This window comes from Panthera pardus, unplaced genomic scaffold (genome assembly GCF_024362965.1).
Source record: "Panthera pardus isolate Hobbes unplaced genomic scaffold, ASM2436296v1 HiC_scaffold_6, whole genome shotgun sequence".
Classification (NCBI taxonomy): Eukaryota; Metazoa; Chordata; class Mammalia; order Carnivora; family Felidae; genus Panthera; species Panthera pardus.
Window position 1 is genome coordinate 60,741,980 of NW_026526991.1, and position 16,624 is coordinate 60,758,603.

Sequence of the window (16,624 nt, forward strand, 5' to 3'; positions counted from 1 at the left end):
CATGTTTCTACAGTTTCCCTCCTGACACTTTAGGGCAGTATCAGTATGAATATGGTGCCAAGCTGACCTTGAAATACCGTGAAGACTCATTCTTCCTGCTCACTTGCTTCTACCCTAACATTTACATTCTCAGGCTTGTGAGATCATCACACTTGCCAGATGTTGACTCTGTACACTGACAACTATTTATTCAAAAACCTGCTCAAATATCTAGGACACCGATATAAATTTTATCTGAAATTATTGTTCACCTATTGGCACCTTTGTAGAAAGAAAGTGAGGAAGGAAGGAAGGAAGGAAGAAGAAAGGAAGAGAGAGAGGGAGGGAAGGAAGGGAGGGAGGGAGGGAAAGACTTATGGCCTCTTTTGAGAAGAACAGATTCTGAGGTGATATTAATTCATACCAAAACCTTTAGACCACATCTTTCAAGAGGAAGTCTGCACTGCATCAAGATTTAAGTCAAAAATAACTTCAGTGTTTGTATAGACAATAGACAGACTTTGGAGAAATCCACATGGATTGGATCATAAGAGTTCATCATTTACCCTGAGTAGGACATAATGCCCCCTGTGTAGCACTCTGGTGGGAAATGTATAACCTGAATCTAATTATGAGGGACAATTTAAAAAACCCCAAATGAGGAAATTTGTATTTTTTCAAAACGGGAGGGCAAGTGATCTTCAACTTATCAATGCCATGCAAGACTTTTTTTTAAAGCAGAAACATTGGTCCAAAGGAAAGGAGATTAAGATACCAAGTAATTAGATAAAATATGTGATCTTAGACTGGATCATATACTAGAGGAATACAATTACATAAGGGACATTATTGTGTCAAGTATTAATAGTGGATACATTTTTTACAATAGATAAAGGATTATAGCCGTGTTAAATTCACCAAGATTAAAAACTCTACTCTGGTTACATGAGGAAAACTGTGGTAGAATCTACACTAAGGTAATTAATGGTAAAGAAATATACCTAAGGAACTTTGGGATCTGACAAAGGAGATTAATCATCTCCACTCTGTTAACCATCTTGAGATGGAATCATCTCCACTCTGTTAACCATACTGAGAAGTCCCTAGCTGCAACAAAAGTTCATATAGACATTCTGGCCTACAGACTCCACTAATCTCCACCGTAATGGCATCCATGACTAAGCACAAGAAACATGTTTGAAAGAGCCTCCAAATGATTTTAGCCTCTAGCCACTCATGGTGTCCCCAGTGTGGCTCCAGACAGAGTCAAGAAGAGACAAGACATTCCTTTAGTGCCTTAGCCAAACTCCTCATCTGCAGATAATCTAAGCACACAAAAGTGATTGTTGTATAGGATCTTAGAATTTTGCAGAATAAGTGATCAAAATGGATTTTGTTCCTTCTTCCTCACTTGGTTAGTGCAATATGAAGTGACCATTCCTCAATACAACTTTCTCCTTCCAAACACATTACTGTAACTAGCTTTGGTCACCGAGAAACAATCACATGCAAACAGATGCTATCTGTGCAGGAAAGCGAACAGACAACATGGCTGCACTGGTTCACACCCTTACGGGCCTTACGTGGTACACAAGTCATATCTCAAACGGATTGACGAGGGCAGAATGACTTGATCCCAGCCACAGAGGATGCATACTAATGTGTGAACTCCTTCAAATGAACTTTAGCACTTACCTTCTACGGCTCTCAATTTCCTTATCAGTTCAAAATGGGAATAATAATGTGAAAGCAGTTTTTTTCCCTCTCAATTGATTGTCATGAAGATCAAAGAGGTAAAGAGTGCTTCCTCAACTGAAAATCATATATATAATAAAGCATTTATTGTGTCTTCTTACAAAATCACCACTGACCTATAAATTCATTTTTATCCTATAATCAAACTAAAGATAAATGTAGCTATATTTTGAGAAAAACACATTACTCAGTCTTTGCCCCTGTCGACTATCATCAGTGTGATCAGGACACAGAACCTTCGTAAGGGTGCCTTCTGATCTTGGCACATGCAGGAGGAAAAGAGGAAAGAACACAGGAAGAAACCTTGGCTCATGCTTTGCCATGGCTATCACCTGCTGTCTGTCCCTGGACAAGACTCCTTCCATCTCTCAGCCTCAGAGTCCTCATCTGCTTCCTCTTATGCCCGTAGCAGCCCAGCCCACATCAATCCATATCCCCCTTTCTTGCTATCATTTTTCTCCACAAATCTTACATGATTTCACATTCTTATATAGTTTCCTTATTGTCTCTGTTTCCCTCATACAATGTAAGCTCCGTGTGGGAAAGCAGTCTTGTCTATTTTCTATCCGCAGGCCTAGAAAAGCCCATGAAAAGATGATGATGCACTCTACCTGTCAGAGAAACAAATAGATGAGGAATTAGGATATCAGATTAGATGATCTCGAATCTACTGGTCTTAACTGTTTGAATCTTTAATTTAGTCATGAGATAGTTTCACCATTTCATCTCATGGCCACAAGTGAACTATAAAAACTACTTCCACCATCTTGCAAGCTTAACAAAAGCAACAAAGTTTCAGGCTAGATGGAAAGACATTCTGATACATAGAAATAAATTCTAAGATAGTTCTGACACCAGAAATGGCTCCCAAGTTTTCCATTTGTATACAATTTATCTTCCAAAATATACTAAACTTGCTGGAAGACAGAGAACTCCTCTTTATCTGTTTACCCAAAGGCAGAGGGTAGGCAATTTGAAAATAGGGCTCAGTGACCTCTGAAGGAACAGTATGAGGGAACCCTGGGACTCATTCCCTCTCCTTGAGGATCCTAGCACTTCAAAAGAAGAAAGAATATGCTCTGCATGGCAGGAGTTGATCCTGCCCAGAGGCAGAGAGATAGGTCAGATGATATTTCATCTGCCCAAAGTGCCTTAAAATTAGATTGGAAGGTTTCAGTCTGTCCAGTGGTCATTAGGAGGATTCAGCTAAAGAAGAATAGACCAGAGGATATGAATGATCGTTAATCTTATTGATAACTTTTACTATTTTTACACATAAGGGTAATTAACCATTATTTTTCACACACACACACACACACACACACACACACAAAACCATTTTGCTTGCACAGCAAAGCCACAATTGTTACCTGCAAACATAGGGGACAGTTAGTTGCTCTTTCCTGCTGAATGGGAGGAGAGAAATGAGCTAAGGGTGCAGCAAAACGAAGTCGAGACTATACCTCAGGGGGGCCTAACTGCCAGTAACAAACCAGGAAACGACATGGCCATGATGATTGAACAAGATGCTGTATAAATTTCTGCTTTGGAACCATTGCAAAGTAAAACAAACAGGAATTCTCCATCGAATTCGAAGGCCTATGCGTTCAGAACAACTTTAAGGTGTTCTTAAGGTGACACACATGTGTCATCAGGGAGAAGAACTGGGAGTGGAAAGGCATGATTAATCCTAGAACACCAACTTTCCAGGTCTTATCCAAGGAAGAAAAATATTTAAAACCCCTTGATATCCTGGTGTGGCTATTACCCCTTCTGAATGCCTGTAAAGGAGCCAAAATAAGACAGAGAGTTGAAATGACGGCTTGTCTCAATTTCAAAGGGGACAACGTCAAGGGGTCTTCTGTTAAGACATGAACTGTGTGTGTTTGCAGGTGTTGAAGAAGGAACACGGATGGAACAGGAAACAGAAAGATAAACTAGGTCCTATTAGAACACAGGCTCAGGCCCCAGTGTCGGGCCCACATTCACACTTAACTAGAGGATATAAATGATTGTTAATTTTATTGCTAACTTTTACTATTTTTACACATAAGAGTAATTAACTATTATTTTTTACACACACACACACCATTTTGCTTGCACATCAAAATAAATAAAATAAATAAATAAATAAATAAATAAATAAATAAACAACATTTTTAAGCAAATGAGCCTGTCATGTTCCAGTTACTTTTCCACGTGCTGGTTAGTATTTTTATAATTGCCTAAAGTCTCCACAACATCAGACTAAGGAGAATGCTTTTTTTAAAATTTTTGTTTACTTTTGAGAGAGACAGACAGAATGCAAGTGGGGACGGGCAGAGAGAGAGGGAGACCCAGAATCTGAAGCTGGTTCCAGGTTCTGTTGTCAGCACAGGGCCTGACACGGGGCTTGAACCCAAAAACTGAGAGATCATGACCTGAGCCAAAGTCAGACATTTACCTGACTGAGCCACCCAGGTGCCATGGAGAATGCTTTTAATTGGATATGCAGGGGAGAAATATCTCAACATGTCTACAATATTAATGGAAATGATTGACTCGTGGGCCTGGGAAAGTTAGAATGACAGCTGTCTTCACATGACGCTAGAGCTTATAGCTCAAGTGGTGGGACCAAAGGACTTTATTCTTTCCATTTCTTGCCTCTGGCTATTTGATGATTGGTTCTATTTTCAGTGAGGTTTGTCTTTTGTCCTCCTAGAAATGGCTTTCACTCAATCCTAGGCTCAAATCTTCCCCCAACTCGTATAACATGAAGTGTGAATCTCCTCCCTTATTTCAATATAAAAACTTTAACCTTCAGTCCGATTGGATCAACCTAAGTCACTTGCCTCTCATGAATCCCTCCATTCCTGAACAATCAACTTTGACTGAAGATTGGAGATTCGCTCACTGGTTTGCTTAGGTTTCAGCCACAGGTTCCACCCTAAAGACCTGGGTAGATTCAGCTTCCCCAGAAGCACAAGGAGCTACCTGAGAGACACATGGATAGTCACTTGTAAAGTAGGGTAGGCTCACTCAAGAAAAGAGAAATTCATCCTATACAGCTAAACTACCAACTCTTGATGGAACACATTTCATGTATTTGACAGTGGGTTCCTAAGATTTGGGCAATAACACTCTCCTGACAAAACTGTCAGACAGCTCTCGTTGACTGCACATTTGCCAAACCGAGAAAAATGAAATTAGGAGTACTTGGTGACATGTAAGAACTGACAGGAAGGGTCAAGGCCTCCCATCTTCAACTAGCCATACCTGTGATGGTTCACAGAAGTGACCATCCAAAATGAACTTTCCTGTAGTTGTGTCCCGGGCTGTTTTTTCTTGCAGTTTGATTGAGACTTAAAAAATACAACACTGTGTAACTTCATGGGGTACAATATAAGGGGTTGATATAAATATCTAATGCAAAATGATTACCACAATATATCTGGTTAGCATGTACCACCTCAAATAGTTACAATTTTTTTTCTTGTAATGAGAACTTTGAAGGTCTACTCGTTTGGCAACATGCAGACTCACATACAGTATGGTGAACTGTAGTCACCATGTTGTACATCATTCCCCAGAACTTCTTTATCTTACAGCCGGAAGTTTGTGCCTTTCTACCACCTTCACCGGTTTTCTCCTTGCCTCTGGCACCGCCAATCTGTTCTCTGTATCTGTGAGGTCAATTTTCACCTTACGATTCCACTTACAAGTGAGGTCATACAGTATTTATCTTTCTCTTTGACTTATATCATTTAGAGTAATGCTATCGAGGTCCACACGTGTTGTCACAAATAGCAGTATTTCCTTCTCTTTTATGGCTGAATAATATACCAGTTGTGTATATATCCCATTTATTTATCCATTCATCCACCAATGGACACTTAAGTTGGTTCCACGTCTTGTCCACTCTGCATAAGGCTCCAGTGAGCATGTGAGTACAAATACGAATTCAAGACAGTGGGTTTTTTTCCTTCCCAGAAGTGGATTTGCCAGATACTATGATACTTGTATTTTTAGTATTTGGAGAAGACTTCACACTATTTTACACAGCTGCTGCACCAACCTACATTACACCGACCCTGCATGAGGATTCTCTTTTTTTCAAAGAATTCAGTAAACACTTATGTCTTGTCTTTTGATAATCTTTATAATAGGTCTTCATATCTGCTCATAAGCCCTGAAAGTTTTCCAAGTTTCTTCTTCTTCCAAGATTTGTTTCGCTATATATATAAATTATAAATTAGTCAATTTCCACAAAAATATTTTATAGAATTTTTATAAGTTGTTTTGAAAGTATATACAATTTGAAAATAATTGGCTTTTTTAAATTATTGAGCCCTCAATCCATAAACATGATCTATTCTGCAAAAATGTGACTTTATTCCTAGCTATTTAATCCATTTGAACCTATAATAATTTCATTTAAAATTAATTTTTAAGGGCCCCCACGGGCTCAGTCAGTTAAGCATCTGGACTTCAGCACAGGTCGTGATCTCCCAGTTCCTGATTTTGAGCCCGGCATCAGGCTCTCTGCTGTCAACACAGAGCCTGCTTTGGATCCTCTGTCTCCCTCTCTCTCTGCCCCTCCCCACGTCATTTTCTCGCTCTCAAAAATAAACTAACATAAAAATAATTGGGGAGTGCTTGTGTGGCTCAGTCAGTTCAGCATCCGCCTTTGGCTCAGGTCATGATCTCGGGGTTTGTGAGTTCAAACCCCACATATGGCTCGCTGCTGTCAGAGATGAGCTGGCTTCGGATCCTCTGTCCCTCTCTCTCTACTTGCACTCTCACTTGCACTCTCTCAAAAATATATAAAACATTTTTAAAATTTTGTATCTTCTCTTTTTATAAAAAAAATAAAGAAAATAATTTTTTTTATTTCTTCATCTGGTAAAACCAAAAACGGAAGAAAAATGCTTTTGTGTATTGACTTCATATGCAGTTATGTTGCTAAATTTTATTAGTAATCCCATTTAATAATCTTCCATTACCTATACATACAATAATGTACCTTACAAATGGTAGTAACATTATTTGCTCCCTTCCAAACCTTATGCACCTTTCCTGTTTCCTGCCTTATTGAACTGGCTTAGACCTTCAGTACAATGTTGAATAACACTGGTGCACTGGGCAACATTCACCATTCTCAATCTCAGGTAAAAAGGGAAATGTTGTTCCAAAGCTAGCAAAACCCTTCACACATATATTCAAATGATCTTATATCTGAACACACTTAGGACTCTGAAATCAATCATATTACTTCTCTATTGCTGCATCACTAAATATCATGAATTTAGTGTGTCTTTAAACATTACACATTACATTCTCATAGTGTCCATGGGTCAGGAGTTTAGGCACTAACACACCAGGTCCTCTCCACAGACTCTCACAAGTCCACCAGCAAGGTTTCAGCCAAGCCTTGTTCCTTTCTGAAGCTCTGGATCTTATTCTAATGTCACATGGTCGTGGACAGAATTCATTTCCTGGCAGTTGTATGACTGACAGCCCAGCTTCTTATTGACCCTCAGCTGAGGCCACCCTCAAGTCTGAGAGGTCAACTGCAGCTCCAATGTCACGTTGTTCTCTCCATAAGCACTTTGTAACGTGAATGTTTATTTCTTCAAGGCCAGCAGGAAATTCTGTCTTTCCAATATGTGAACAAAGCGTAATCAAGGGAGTGACATCATATGGCCTTTGTCATGCTCTGTTAGACTCAAGTCACACATGCCACCCACTCAAAGGGAAGGGATTACACGAGGGTAGGCGTGGATCAGTGGGGTTCAGTCTATAAGTGGGCACCGCACAATGAGGTCTCCTAAAGGTGAACTATGTTTTCACTTTCATGCCACCTTGGAGGTTTTCAGGGAAGGCTTGGAGAGCTACCCCTCAAAATCCTAGAGGAAGAATTACATCATCAAAAGATATGAGTCTAAGAGACCTTTTTCCTGTTTGTCAGTGAATAGGCCTGAATCCCATCGAGGCAGGACTCCCAATTAGAGAAGGCATGACCAGACAGTTTCACTTCAGTGGGTCAAGGAAGAATGTCACTGTATGACCCCACACCCTGGTCCTGAGCAGGCATTCAGGTGAGAGACTGAATGGTAGGTGTTGACAGAAAGAATGATCCAGAGAAGGGATCAACAGAATCCGAAAACAAGGCTGAAATGGTCCAAATTGAGGATCAAGTTCTGAGAGAGAGCAGAAACTTGACCGTCACCTGCCATGAAAGGAGAACGTGAGTAGTTCAAGAAAGGCACAGTGTAGTTGTCAGTTCACTGGAGGGGCTGATGGGCAGGCAACCAACAAATTGACGGACCAAATCCACAAAGGTTTGGCCACAGCTATTTAAAAATGACTAACCCAAAACTGGAACAGAATAACTTTCTTGTGAGTAGGTCAGTTTCCCCAGCTATGCAGACAATAAGTGGGAAGCAAACAGAGCCTGAAATAGGAAATAAAAGTACTTGGGGAAAACCTCACCACCCAGAGGACACTTGGCTAAGAGTTGTATGCATGCAACACTTGCTTCTGAGTTTCCTCATATGATAGTGTTCCCTTGCTATGGTGACAAATTACCACAAAATTACCATCTTAAAACAATACACGTCTCACAATTTCTGTGCATCAGAATTCAGGGCACTACTTAGCTCAGCTGGATTCTCTGCTTAGTGCCTTACAAGGCAAACACCAAGGCAGGTGGAATTCTACTCTTTTCTGGAGATCCTGGGGAAGAACCTGCCTCCAAGGTCATGTGGGTTGTTGAAGAATTTACTTCCCGCTCAAATGGTCTCCTTCCTGTCAAATCTACAAAGGCACTTTGAACCATCTCTGTGACTCAAATATTTCTGCCTTCCACCTCTGTCTTCCTCTTTTGTTCTTTGGGGCTCATGTGATTACATTGAGCTCAGCTGGATAATCCAGGGTAATCTCCCTATTTTAAGATCAACTATAATAGCCTTCATTATTGTAAAGACGCTTTTGTCATATAACACAACATATTCTTCAGTGTGTTATCTCATCATAACTGACCCTTTTGGGGATTGGGCCTGAAGCCACCGTGGAGGCCATTCTTCTGCCTACATAAACTTCTACCTAAATGTACATAATACACATACAGTTCTGGGAAGATTTGCTCCCTTCATTAATGTTCCAGTTGCTCAAGTACAAACCTTCAAAATGATGCCTGACTCCTCTGTTCTTTCACAAGCCATATCCAACTTGTCAGCAATCCTTAAGCTCCACTTTCAAAATATATCCAGAAACAGACAGCTTCTCATCACCTGCATTGTTCTCCCGGAACAGGGTCAGCATCATGAGTGGCCTGAAATAGCTTTCTAAACTTTGTCTTTGCACATACACTGTCTCCCCAAGTTCCTTCCTCAAGAAGTTAGCCATAATTAGATGAAAAAGAATGAAATATTGCCATTTGCAGCAACGTGGATGGAACTGGAGTGTATTATGCTAAGTGAAATAAGTCAGTCAGAGAAAGACAGATATCATATGATTTTACTCATATGTAGAATTTGAGAAACTTAACAGATGACCATATGGGAAAGGAAGGAAAAATAAGATACAGAGAGGGAGGCAAACCATAAGAGACTCTTAAGTACAGAGAACAAACTGAGGGTTGATGGGGGTGGGGGTTTGGGAGGGTGGAGAAAATGGGAGATGAACATTGAGAAGGGCACTTGTTGGGATGAGCACTGGGTGTTGTATGCAGGTGATGAATCATGAGAATCTACTCCTGAAGCCAACTGTGTGTTACTATAACATACGTAACACTGTATGTTAGCCAACTGCATGTACTGTAACATACATAATGACACTGTATGTTAGCAAACATGACAATTAAAGAAAAAAGAACAAAGGGTGGAGGAATGCCAATAAATAAATAAATATAATTTATTAACAAGAAAAAATGTTAGCCAATTTAACAAGAAAAATTATCATGAAAATGTTGATCCTGTGTTGTAATTCCTCTGTTCTCAACCATCTAAGGCCTACAATCTTGCAGCAGAATCCGCAGTCTTCATAATTGCCGACCCCCTGCGGGTTACCTGGCCTTCCACACATGACAGCCTTGTAGGTGGTTGGAGTCAGAATACATGTGGCTACAAATCAAGGGCGGGAAGTGCATAGAATACACTCACCAAAAAACTCTATCAACGAGGCATCAGGATTTTATTTCTGAGGGTAGCAAAGTCGGTTAAGCGTCCCACCCTTGGTTTAGGCTAGGGTCATGATCTCAGTTTCACGAGTTCCAGCCCATCTGGGGTTCTGCATGGCGGAGCTCTCTCTCTCTCTCTGTCTCTCTCCCTGCCCTTCCCCTGCTTGCGCTGTCTCTGACTCTCTCAAAACAAATAAATAAACTTAGAAAAAAATCACTCACAAGTGATAACAAGTAACTAGCAACGAACTGTGGTTACTCTGTGACTCTGCGGCGCAAGACACAAGCGGACCCACTGGTTCCGTAAAAAGTAATTAATCATCCCCCTCTAGTGGTGAGCACGTATGATTACAGCTGCTCTGTCAATAACAAATCTTCAGGCCGAATTGATTCCTCTCCTTCCTTAGATGAACATTTTTAAGATAATTGTAGCTGTCAGGGTCCATTCAGGAGGCGTAAAGCATACAGAAAATAGAACAGAGAAAGCTTATTTATTGACATATGAAGAACATTTAGAAACGGAACTGTAAAGATATACAAAGTTTGGAATATAAAAGAGAATTTAGGGGAATTCAGGAATAGCAGATACAGAGAACAGCCAATACCACTAAGGATGGAGCCGAGTACACAAGGAACGAATAAATGAGAAAGAAGGATTATGAGGCTGAAAATTCAGATCTCGGTGGAGAAACTATGCACGTGGCCCACTGCATAGCAGAGACATACTGAACCGCAACAGGAAGCCACCTGCAGGCAGGAAACAACACACTGGACTGAGAAACAACACCCTGGACTGATGGAACTGGCTGGGAGCTACCAGCGGGGAGAAGGAAAGAAGGAGCTACTAGAAACCACTGGGCAGCTACCGCAGTGGGGACAGCGAGACCTGCTGGGACACAAGCCTTAAAGGCACCACTCATCACAAAGGTTAACTAACTTAAGAATTAGAAAAAGAAAAAAGGAGAAGAAAAGGAAAAAAAAAAAAGTAGAAAGTTATAGGAGTCGAGTGAAGGGAACCGCTGAAGAAAGAACTTCCAGGTAGGGTCGAAATAAATAAATAAATAGAGAGAGAGAGAGAGAGAGAGAGAGAGAGAGAGAGAGAGAGAACTCTCAGTAAACTCCAAACTGAAGAAATTTCTTCATCTGCTAAATGGCATCTACAAAAGGCTACCACAAATAATATGTACAATGGAGAGGCCCTGAATGCTTTCCCCTACTATCAGGGATCAGAAATTGCTAAAGATCTCTGCTCTCATCCCCTCCAAGTGATATCTTTAGGAAGTTCCTATGGGGGCACCTGGGTGGCTCAGTCGGTTAAGCGGCCGACTTCGGCTCAGGTCATGATCTCGCGGTCCGTGAGTTCCGGCCCCGCGTCGGGCTCTGTGCTGACAGCTCAGAGCCTGGAGCCTGTTTCAGATTCTGTGTCTCCCTCTCTCTGACCCTCCCCTGTTCATGCTCTATCTCTCCCTGTCTCAAAAATAAATAAAATGTTTAAAAAAAAAATTAAAAAAAAAAAAAGAAGAAGTTCCTATGCAGTCCAACAGGTGAGAGAAGCAGAAAAAGACATGTGAAAAGGTCAGAAATGATGAAACACTGACTTTACTTGAAGATGATGTGGTGATGCACACATACAACCACACACACAGGCAAAAAACATCTGCTAGAAAACACAAGTAATTTAAAGTAACATCACAGACAAAGTTAATATAGAAAGATCAATTTTATTTTCCATATGTTAGCAACGATCAACTGAAAAATGAACATTTTACAACACTATCTAAAACAGCATCAAAGTATGTATTTATTTACGAATAAATTTATCCAAAAGGGGGCCAGACCTCGATAGTGAAAACTACAAAACATTGATGATGGGAAATGATCTATATAAATAAATGTAGATGTATATATAGTATTCATGGCTTACAAAGAGCAACAACATCAGGATATCAGTTTATATCTTCAATTCATTCTCAATCAATGTTTTGGCAGGCTTTTTTGTAAAAAATGACAGATTCCAAAATGTACATGACAAAGTAAAAACTGACAGATAGCCAAAACCATCTTGGGAAACAACAAAGTTAGAAAATCACACCACCTATATAAAAACTTACCCAACTAAATTAATCAAATCACTGAGATACTGACTTAGAGACAGAAAAATGGGTCCATGGAGTGAAACAGAGAGTATAAAAATTGATTCATTCATATACAGTTATTTTGTTTGGGACTAAAATGCTAAGACTACTCAATAGAAGAAAGAAGTCTTTCAACAAATTATGCTGGGAAAAAAAATACAAATACCTGTACGATTAAAAAAAAAAAACAGGATTCATACCTCATACCATAAACAAAAATCAAACACTTGATCATAAAACTTAACATTATAAATCATCTAGAAGAAGACCTAAGGGCACTTGGGTGGCTCGGTCAGCTAAATGTCAGACGTCAGTTCAGGTCATGATTTCACAGTTTGTGAGTTTGAGCCCTGCATCGGTGCTCACAGCTTGGAGTCTGGAGCCTGCTTCAGACTCTATGACTCCCTCTATCTCTCTGTCCCTTCCCCACTCATGTTCTCTCTCTCTCTCTCTCTCTCTCTCTCTCTCTCTCAAAAATAAATAAACATTATTTTTAAAAAGAGAAGAAAAATAAGACCTAAAAGTATATCGTGTCCATCAACTGATGAATGGATAAAGAAATTGTGGTTTATATACACAATGGAATACTATGTGGCAATGAGAAAGAATGAAATATGGCCTTTTGTAGCCACATGGATGGAACTGGAGAGTGTTATGCTAAGTGAAATAAGTCACACAGAAAGAAAGACAGATACCATATGTTTTTACTCTTATGTGGATCCTAAGAAACTTAACAGAAGACCATGGGGGAGGGGAAGGAGAAAAAAAAAGTTACAGAGGCAGGGAGCCAAACCATAAGAGACTCTTGAAAACTGAGAACAATCTGAGGGTTGATGGGGGGTGGGAGGGAGGAGTGGGTGGGTGATGGGTATTGAGGAGGGCACCTGTTAGGATGAGCACTATGTGTTTTATGGAAACCAACTTGACCAATAAATTTCATATTAAAAAAAAAAGACCTGGGGCGCCTGGGTGGCGCAGTCGGTTAAGCGTCCGACTTCAGCCAGGTCACGATCTCGCGGTCCCTGAGTTCGAGCCCCGCGTCGGGCTCTGGGCTGATGGCTCCGAGCCTGGAGGCTGTTTCCGATTCTGTGTCTCCCTCTCTCTCTGCCCCTCCCCCGTTCATGCTCTGTCTCTCTCTGTCCCAAAAATAAATAAAAAAACGTTGAAAAAAAAAATTAAAAAAAAAAAAAGACCTAAAAGTATATCTTTTTCAATGTAGGGAATGCTAACATTTCATACAAAGAAAACCAAAATGAGCCCTAACAAGAAAAAGAAAATTGAAAAACTGGATTTCATCAAAAATGTTATGTTTCATTTACAATCTCTCTCCTTTAAATAGAAGTCCCTAATAGCAGTAAGATTTGTAACCTGAGAGGAAATATATTCCCGTGGCCCAAAGTGATGAAGAATTGGGTGTTCCAGATTTTAATGGCATCTCCATTTAATCGCTCCTTTACAAGATAAACAAATCCCAGAGCAGAACAGGTGCCCAGTTAATACAGTACTTACACCCATTACAGAATCCTGGAGCTACCAGGAGAGCTTCGATGTGATTCACTTGCCCATATCAACTAATTTCACCCACAGCTGTTATGAAGCCAATTCTTTCCCGTAATTATTGGAGGCATTTTTGTTTGTTTACATCATTTCCCTTTGTTGAATTCAAGGGGAATGTGTCTTTTCTAGCTCACGGCGGGGGTGGGGGGTGTGTGTGCCTGACCTGAGCTTCCTCTTCCTCTCCTTTGAGGACCCAGGTATATCTAGGGAGCTATGCCAGCATTTCAATCCTTTTCTGAGCCAACATTTTTGTTTGTTTCATTTCCTCACAATTGTAATTCCTCTCTAAATTCCCAAACACATTTTGTTATCTGAGTGCATCATACAAGTAGCTTTTCTTCTTAGTTGCCTAAAGCCCATCTGCCTGACAAGACACACACCTGTTGGCTGCACCTCAACAGACTGGGATATCTAAATGCTTCTCTAGAACAGGAGCCTAACACTTTGTCCACTGCTGAAGACCTTGAACTCTACTCACTGGGCCAACTTAACCTTGCTCCCTTTCATCAGGGTTGCAGTATCCACACAGCCTGCTGGGTACTGATTTCCAAACAATAGCATGATCCTCAACTCAAGAACTCCCATTGGCAGTCCATCCATCCTTCTGGCCCCAAACCACTCAGGAATGAGGTCAGGGATGTCCTTACACTTCTATTTTCCACCCAAAGAATAGCAACACAAACCATTTATGTTGTATGGAAATTTCCCAGAATTTCTTCTGCTAGAATGCTCCTAAAAATAAATTACCACTCTATGAGAGAACTTTCCCATGATACCCATCACACATTTGACTGCCTGGCATCAGTCAGGATACAACAGGAAACCATATTTATGCCCACAGAACTACCTGCTGCTCTTCAGTGCAAGGTCTTGTTTTATCAAACACCACTGACAAGCTAGCAACTATTTTTTCAAATAGTGTAGGAGAAGAATCTGCCTCAAGTAATTCTCAAATCCAAAACCCAAGAGAACTTTGCCAAGGAATCCTACTTGATTTCAGCCCCAAATTCCAGATTCCGGCATTTGTATGATGGCAGAAATTCCTGTCATATAAATCGTCACTACCTATGGACCCATAGGGACTACCTCAGGCCAACTCTCAATCTATTAACAGTTTCTGCTGAAATTCAGATATCTCTCTGTTGACTTTGTGGGAAGAGGCTAACAGGATTCTTACATGAGGAATATGATTTTTCCATAACCAGACTATTCCTAACAGTCTCTGAACTTCCTGCTGATTAGCATGATCTGAAAATCATGACAGCATGTTGCAAATATTGACCAGTATCTCCGCTGCTCCAACTGACATAATTCTCAGGAATTTTGCAGATTGGACTTGGCCTGGACTATTAGCTGGCAGTTTCAACTACCCTCCAGTTGTTCTACAGATACTACAGGTTTTCATTCTTTGTAGTTTATTCATCTGAGGAAGGAATAATCACAATGTGTGCTAATTTTCCCCCAATGGTAATTAACTCCAAATCTTGTCTAACTAAATTATGGCAATTTAATTATGGCAATTTAAATTATGGCAATTTAAATTATGTCTAACATACTATGGATATAAAGGGAATGTACATTGATATCTACTCTATTAAAATACACAATTGTAAAAATGTGACTCAAACTATTATGAAAAAGAAGGTGTTAGCTAAGTCTATAAAAGTCTACCCATCCCTCTTGGCCTATCACATTTCCTTAACTGACTGAGCCACCCAGGTGCCCCTGGCCTATCACATTTCCTAAATAGCCTTTATCACATAGAGTCAGCTCAAACAATCAGGGAACACCTATTTAATCTTGGATACTCTTATTCACCTCTTATCCATTGACATACCAGAATCATCTTTAAAAAATAAAAAAGTTTACGGGGTGCCTGGGTGGCTCAGTTGGTTGAGTGTCCAACTTCAGCTCGGGTCATGATCTCACAGCTTGTGAGTTCAAGCTCCGCGTCGGGCTCTGTGCTGACAGCTCAGAGCCTAGAGCCTGCTTTGGATTCTGTGTCTCCCTCTCTCTCTGCCCCTAACCCACTTGCGTTCTGTCTCTGTCTCTCTCAAAAATAAATAAACATTTAAAAAATAAAAAATAGAAAAGTTTTAGTGGGGATCATATACCAAACTCAATCATTTCCTTTTAGGAGTAGTGCCATGTTGTTCTTCTTGAATTCAGCACTGCTAAGAGTACTGCTATGAGAACTAGGAGAGTGTAAAGTTTCCCATTTAGAATACTACTTGGCAATGAGAAAGAATGAAATCATGCCATTTGCAGCAATGTGGATGAACTGGAAGATATTATGCTGAGTGAAATAAGTCAGTCAGAGAAGGACAGACATCACATGTTTTCACTCATATGTGGATCTTGAGAAACTGAACAGAGGACCATGGGGGAAGAGAAGGGGGAATAAATAGTTACAACAGAGAGGGAGGAGGGCAAACCACAAGAGACTCTTAAATACAGAGAACAAACTGAGGGTTTATGGGAGGTGGGGGAGAGGGGAATATGGGTGATGGGCATTGAGGAGGGCACTTGTTGGGTGTTGTATGTAAGCCACTGGGTGTTGTATGCAAGCCAATTTGACAATAAATTATATTCATTAAAAAAATTAAATAAGTAAATGTTCCCATTTACAAGCATATCAAAACTGGGCTGCAGGTTAAAACTAGATAGATGTCCACAGCGGAAAGGATGAAGACACCATGATTCATTCATACACAATATCCATCCTAATTATGCGTTCAGGTATCAAAGCCCTCCAGCCAAAAACCACCAGGAGCACAGCTGTAGCTGAGAAGTTTGGGTTCATTGTCACTACAGTGAGGGAGGGCACACACCAAGGAGAATTGCAAAGTGATGCCTCAGTTCAAGGGTGTTGGGAAACACTTAAAAAGGAATTGGGCTTGTGTTCGGTGATTGAGGGGATGTTGTGGGGAAGCAGGCTTCTGTCCTGGGCTGGATGAGGTCAGGAAGCATAAGTATGCTAGGATTGGGTGTCTTAGGAAACTTTTTCTAGAAGAAGAGACTTCAGTGAGGCAAAAGCAAA